General features: G+C 39.2%; 1 protein-coding gene across 1 annotated transcript in view; it reads right to left on the bottom strand.

Moving 5' to 3' along the window:
- Positions 1–6888, bottom strand: part of LOC103607335 (dystrobrevin beta-like) — a gene marked incomplete at both ends in the record, with an annotated part of 46728 nt that overhangs the window by 34556 nt on the left and 5284 nt on the right. The window lies entirely within an intron of this gene.

The following is a 6888-nucleotide window of genomic DNA, read 5'->3' as shown; positions in this document are numbered from 1 at the left end:
AGAAGGGAAGAAGGAGGGAGGAAAAAAGGGAGCTTGTTTGGTTTAAAGTAAATCAAAAAAGCATGTATGCCCAGGCCAAGAAAAATGAGGGTTAGGGTTAAAAATCATTAGCAGTGATTAAAAAAAAAGAAAAGAAAACCTATATCCAAAATACTTAATAAATAAAAAAAAAACCTTCCTCTAAACCTGAATCACTTAAATATGGTAATAAAAATCCTAGCAAATATTACGCTTAGTTGTTTTAATAAAGTGCTCTTTTAAAAAGTATAATTTAATAGAAAAACATGGCAATCTCTGGCTAAATTAACCACTTACACAGGAATCCTTGTTCAGATTACAAGGCTTTCTCCTCGGCAGGGCAGACTGTATTGCCCGCACAGGCACCGTAGCAGGAGGTAACTAACTGCCTCCCTCCACACCTCCCATCACACAGGCTCCTTTGCAATAGGACCGTCCCACAGCTACTGCCAGCATCATGAGGTGAGGCCAGTTCTTCCCTTGCCTCTGGGCTGGCCTCAGTGACTCCTCATAACCCACAGGACACAGCAGAAGTGAGGTTGTGCACCTTCCACGGCTAGGAGAGAAAGCTCTCCTTGGCTACTGCTCTCTGGACACCTCCTCTAGGAACGCTGTCTCTTAAAACACAGCTACCAAGCTGTGAGAAACACAAGCCACGTTAAGTGGCCACACACAGGTGACTCCAGTCATCCCAGGGCAGGCAGCAGACATGGGAGTAAAAACCTCCAGCCATTCAGGTCACTCCAACCCACCCCAGTATTTCAGTCATCCCAGCTAAGGCCCCAGACAGCATGGAACAGAGAAAAGCCAACCCCTCTGCCCCATCCAAATTCCCAACACCAAATCTGTGGGTATAATCAAATGATTGGTGTTCTATGTCACTAACTTTTGGGATGGCTTATTATGCAGCAAGAGTAACTGAAACACTACGGGCACCGCAGTCCTGATGGCAGGGTTACTCAGATACGAACCAAGAGTCTCAGAAAAGAAGACATCAATACCCTTACAAGTTTGAGTTACATTGCCCATTCTCTTTCTTCTATGTGGAGGGACTTCTCTGCCCCTCACTCACTCCTTGCCTGACCAGACTGGTTGGTTTTAGAGAAGGAACCAAACGTGCCTAGTTCAGCCCTTCCTCTCCCTTTTTTCTTGGGATCAGCAAACTCCACAGAGAGACACATTCTCCTTTGCTTCCCAGATCCATGAGCTTTCAGGATCTACTTACTCCCTGCTGGAAAAACTAGCAATTGGATGAGGGTATACTCAATTCGGGGGCTATTGGCAAGTCCACTGTTTCCCCACAATTAAAACCACTTTCTCAAACAGATTATCATTTGTCTAACTCCCGGCTGCAATCTTGGGTGGAGAAAACTGAAGTGGGACTAATGGGTCTTCTAAAATCCCAATAGGAACTGCTATTAGAAATAGTGTTAGAAAAAGATATTCATAGAAAGAGGTGTCTATACTAGCTGTCTCCATCTCTCTTGCCTTTCCCTCTTGAACCCACATTAATTAGGTATTTTGTCCCCAAACACTCCACAGAAACTGTTCTTCTCAAAATGATCCCCACATTGTTAGATAAATGGTCAATCTTCAGTCTTCTTAGTTGACTATTAGCAGCATTTGACACAGTCGATCACTTCCTCCTTCTCAAACACTTTCTTCACTTGTTTTCCAGAACACTACACTCCCCTGGTTTCATCCCACTTTACTGGAGGCAGGGTTTTCCTCTTTTCCCAGATCTCTTAATACTAGAGAACTCCAGGGCCCAGTTTTTAATTCCTCTTTTCTTTTTTTTTTTTTTTTTCTATCTTCACTCATTCATTTAGTGGTATCACTCAGACTCATGGCTTTAAATATATGCCATTGACTCCCAAATTTATATTTCTATCTCAGGTTTCTCTCTTGAGCTCTAGACTCACATACAATGGCCTACTCAACAACTCCATATGGATATATAGTAAGCAACTTAAATTCAACATGTCCAAAACTGAAGCCTTTACTCTAACATCTAAAGGTGCTCTGTCCACAGCCTTCCCCATTTCAGCGACGGCCATTCCATCCTTCTAGATACTTAGAATAAAATCTTAGAGTCTCCCTTGACTCTTCTCTCACAAGCCACACCAACCCATTAGGCTTACTTATAAAACATATCCTAATTCACACCTTTTGCCACCTCAATTGCTACTATCCTAACATACCTTGTTTTAATTATTGTAACAATATCCCTTAAATTATCTCTGCCTCTCTTTTCCTTCCACTAGTTACTCTTTACATGGCACCCAGACTGATCATTTTAAATATAAATCAAATCATGTTATTATTCTTCTATTCAAAATCCTATAAGGCCTCCTCATTTCACTCACATTAAAAGTCCTTACAATGGTCAACAAGGCCCATGCTAATGTTTTGACCTCCTCTCCTACAATCCTCCTCCTGCTTGGTCCACTCTAGTCACAACAGCTCCTTTGCTGCTCCCTGAATTCCCAGGTGCACTACTGCCCTAGGGCCTTAACAATGAACACACCTTCTGTTCTTCCCCAGATTTCTGCTGGCAGACATCTAGTTCTTTGCTCAAATCCCACTTTCTCAACACGGCCTATATGACTTCTGAATTCAATCTCCAATCTCCCACCCCTATACTCCTGATTCTGCTTCCTGATTTCTACTCATGTCAGAGTCCTACGTAGATCTGCAGAGCGCTCTGCTCCATCTGTTCAGGTACCCAGCCTCCTCCCACCTAAGGGCTACCATCTCAGCCAGTTCCTTTGGGGACCATTCCCTTTAGCCAATGTATATCGGCAGTGGGAGAGTAAAGATAGAGAGGATGGAGAAGGCATGCCTGCTTTTAAATGCCCTGGCTGAGATGACATATATAACTAGATTATATAACCCATCCTCCTTGCAGCCAGATGGGACCATATGACTAGTTTTCATCAATGGGATTTGTTTAAGGAAAGGAAAACACGAATATTAGTGAGTACTTCAATCACCAAGTACCTTTTTGCTCCCTTTTTCTACACATAGAACACATTCATCTCCTCCCACCATACCACACTAGCCCAGAAAGAAAACCTGAAGTCCCATTTGGTCAATGCATCCACGATCTCTGGATATGGCACAGTCTTCTTCATTTGGAAATATGTGTAACCCCTATGATGCAACCTATGAGCTAAAAAGGCAAATTACCTGCACCTTCCTTTCCCACTCCCAATATACAATGGTAGAACAGAAGCAAGAGTTTCTTCCTTATCCAAAATCCTCCTTGGTCAAGTGGGCTCTGGCATGCCCTCCTTAGGGGTTGCACAACTCTCACAACCCACCAAACCACCCTGCCAGAGCAAGTTCTAGGTTTTTCTTAAAGTGGTTTTATAGTTCAAATACTCAAGGACTTGTTCAGTCCAGGCTCGTGGTTTCTTTGCCAATACAATCCCCTCAGAAACTTAGTAGGCCTTTGATCTAATTGTTTCCAGTCAGTTCCATGTGCCAGGAACCACACACAAAGTTCTTTCCTAGACATAATTCCCAAGCTTGATGTATTTCTTTGCCTCCATGCCTCTTGTCTTCAACTAATAGAAGACACCTGGAGGCCATATGAAACAACAAGGTCAGTGGTTTCCAATTTTGGTTGCACAATAGAATCACCTGGGGAACTTTTAAAAACTGTCTATTCCAGGTTTCATGTACCTCAGACCAATAAATCAGACACTCTGTATGCTGGACCAAGGGGATTCTGATAAGCAGCCAAAAACAAAAACCTATATCCTTAATCTAATCTTTGCCACAAAACTGAGTTATCTTTTCAACTGAGAAAATTTATTAGGGCTTTGTTGCTTAAAGCCTTTCTCCACTCCTCTCTCTTTCTAGGGTCTAGAAGCAGTCTGTTTTCCCCTTCACTACCCCAAGTGCCAGAACTTTCTCTATTCTCTTTCGTTCTTTGCTTACAAACTAGCAAACAAGCTCATCTTTCTCTTGTAATCTTAATGTTAATAGTTTCACACTCTAATCTTTTCCAACACTGACCCAGAGCTCAGCTGGCATGAGATGTGCCTTTCAAATTGTCACAGATGACAAGTTCACCAAGTAGGTTACCACTGCATAACAATGGTTTCTGTCTTTCCCCCTCCAATACCAGTTTCCTCATTAGTGTGCCACCAACTGCTAAAGCCAATGCTAGAAATTTTACGGTTTTGTTTTAACAGAACTCCACCTCTTGTACTACCGAGTGTAGCAAAAACTAAAACTTCAGCACCTTAACACAAAGTTTTTATCATGCCCCCATCACAGTCGAGTGAGTTGGTGCATATTCACCTCTATCTATCATTCAAGGACCAAGTTTCCTTTTATTTTATGGGTTTACCCTCCTCTGGGTCCTGATGGAATTCTCTCCACTAAGGTGACAGAGAGGGCAGAGTTCCCACTTAGATACAGGAAGGCTGAGAAATGTAGTCTAGATGTGTGCCCAGCAAGAACAGGAAAACAGTGATGTTGACAAGCCCCCACGGTCTCTTTCACACTTAAGCTCCACAAGAGCAGGAATCTTTGTCTGGTTTGTTCATAAATATATCCCAAGTGCCTGTTACAGAACCTGGCACATGGTAAGAGCTCAAAAAATAACTTCTGAAAGAATAAATGAATGGACAGGATAAATCTCAGATATGGTACCATATAGCCTCTTTTTTTTTGTAATAAAGGTAAATTAGATGTACTGAGGACTAAAAGAATAATGAATTATACTGTATAGCTGTTTAGATAAAACATTAAAGAGAAATTTTTGGAAAAATCAAAATAAACTTCCAGTACTAAACACTACACATATCAAATACCCAATGAAAATTCACATACAAGCTGGTTAAACACACACTAAATTCATCTGTTGTGAACATACAGAAACACTCGCTCAAAATATTAGAGCAAACACAGTGGACAATCTCCAAAGAAGTTACTATTAAACTGATTACACATTTTTTTGTGTGGGTTCTTTTTACCCAACCTCAAAATTCACCCACATCTTCCTCAAAGAACAAGGGCATTGCACAAAGAGTCTTAATTCTGAAAACAAGGTACACACACACACTGCTGAAAGATCTTACCAGTATGCACCTACCATACACAATGCATACATCCATCAAAATTTAGAACTGATACATTCATTTATACCAGCTTTAAAATTATGCATCTGATACTACTTGATTTTTCCTAACATTTTAAGTCATATAACAAAATTAAAGGACTTGATAAAACAGAAAAAGGGCTGGCCAGTTAGCTAACTTGGAAGAGTGTGGTGCTGATAATACCAAGGTCAAGCAAGGGTTTGGATCCCCATACTGGCCAGCTGCCAAAAAAACAAAAATAAAATAAAACAAAACAAAAATAACAAAGCTAAAGTAAAAATAACAGCAAATGAAAATAAAACCTACTTCACTAGAGTATTGTGAGGATCAAACAGGAATATAAAAATTCACTTTTGACTTGTGTACTTTTCTGTATGTTATAACTCAACGAAAACGTTCAACAGAGTAAAAGAAAAGTGCTTCATAAATCATAAAACAGTATTCAAACTTATCCCTAAATAAATGTAAAATCTCCGTTTTTCAAAAGGCATATAAATTAGCTAAATGAGCAAGTTTAAACTAAGAGGAACAGAAGGTCTTCATTCTTCTAGCCCCAACATCTAGAATGAGAACTTTCAGTAGAAACATACTGGCGAACACAATCATTATGAAAGGTAACAAGCAATAAGCTATCTCAGTGTAAAGAGTTAGACAATAAATAAAAAACAGTGAAAGAAACATTAACAAATCAGTTAACACAGTGGGGTACTTGTATTTTAAGAAAGGGAAAAGTAGCAATTTGAAAATCTGTAGATGTTCTTCATTCAATGAAAAAGAGAAGAAACTATTGGGGGGGGGGTTTCTTTTTTTTTTTTTTTGAAGATTTATAAATGACTCTTCACCCCCCCAAAAAAAAAATATATATATATATATTGGAACTCACAACACAGGATAGAGTGTTCAGTTTAACAAAATTTTATAGTTGATTATAAGTAAAAACCTACCTAATTAAAAAAAAATGTCTATCAGGTTGTCAGAAGTACAGGAAGTAGAGTTAAGCGTACATATGGGTTGATATTTATTTTGTTTCTTCTTTAACTAATCCCTGATAGGAGCTTATTTGCTTTTTCCTGGTTGAGTTTTAAGAAGGCTAAAGACAAAAAAAAAAACTGGTTATTAAAACTTTCTAATACTTGAAGTCAAGTGGGATGACCAGGCTTAAGAACCTAGACCCTGAACTATACTTCTGACCATATATATTTTTCTACCCATTAGCAAACCAACCAACCAACCAACAAAAACTAGAGAAAAGGTTTTAAAACAAAGGCTATCTCAATTTTTTGGAAAGAGAAGTATGACATTTCTAAAACTCTGGAAATCAACTGAGAGAAGGGAGAAAAATATTTGGTGATAAGCATGTTATGTGATTTATAAACACCACAAAAAACCAGACATTGGGCCGGCCCGTGGCTCACTCGGGAGAGTGCGGTGCTGATAACACCAAGGCCCCGGGTTCGGATTTTTAAAAAAAAAAAAACCAGACATTGACCTCCAACCCAAATCTTGTTATTTTAAAAACTACTTTTGAAGATAAAGACACCAATGTGACAATGGTTGTAAAATACGATATTTTCTCCAACTTTAGAGAGGCAAAAATTTAACTCCTTTATTTTTTGTAGCTCCAACATTTAAACCCCATAAATGTGAAGAAAACTGGCTTGAAAAAAAGAACTTTAAATTTTACTTAAAGCTGAAAAGAATAAGCATTTGGGGGGATACTCCTCGTACAATATTAAAACAAGAAGAAACTTACTTT

This window comes from Galeopterus variegatus, unplaced genomic scaffold, assembly GCF_000696425.1.
Source record: "Galeopterus variegatus unplaced genomic scaffold, G_variegatus-3.0.2 Scaffold7341, whole genome shotgun sequence".
Taxonomy (NCBI): Eukaryota; Metazoa; Chordata; class Mammalia; order Dermoptera; family Cynocephalidae; genus Galeopterus; species Galeopterus variegatus.
The sequence above is the reverse complement of the archived record's forward strand: the minus strand, read 5'-3'. Positions and strand labels throughout refer to the sequence as shown.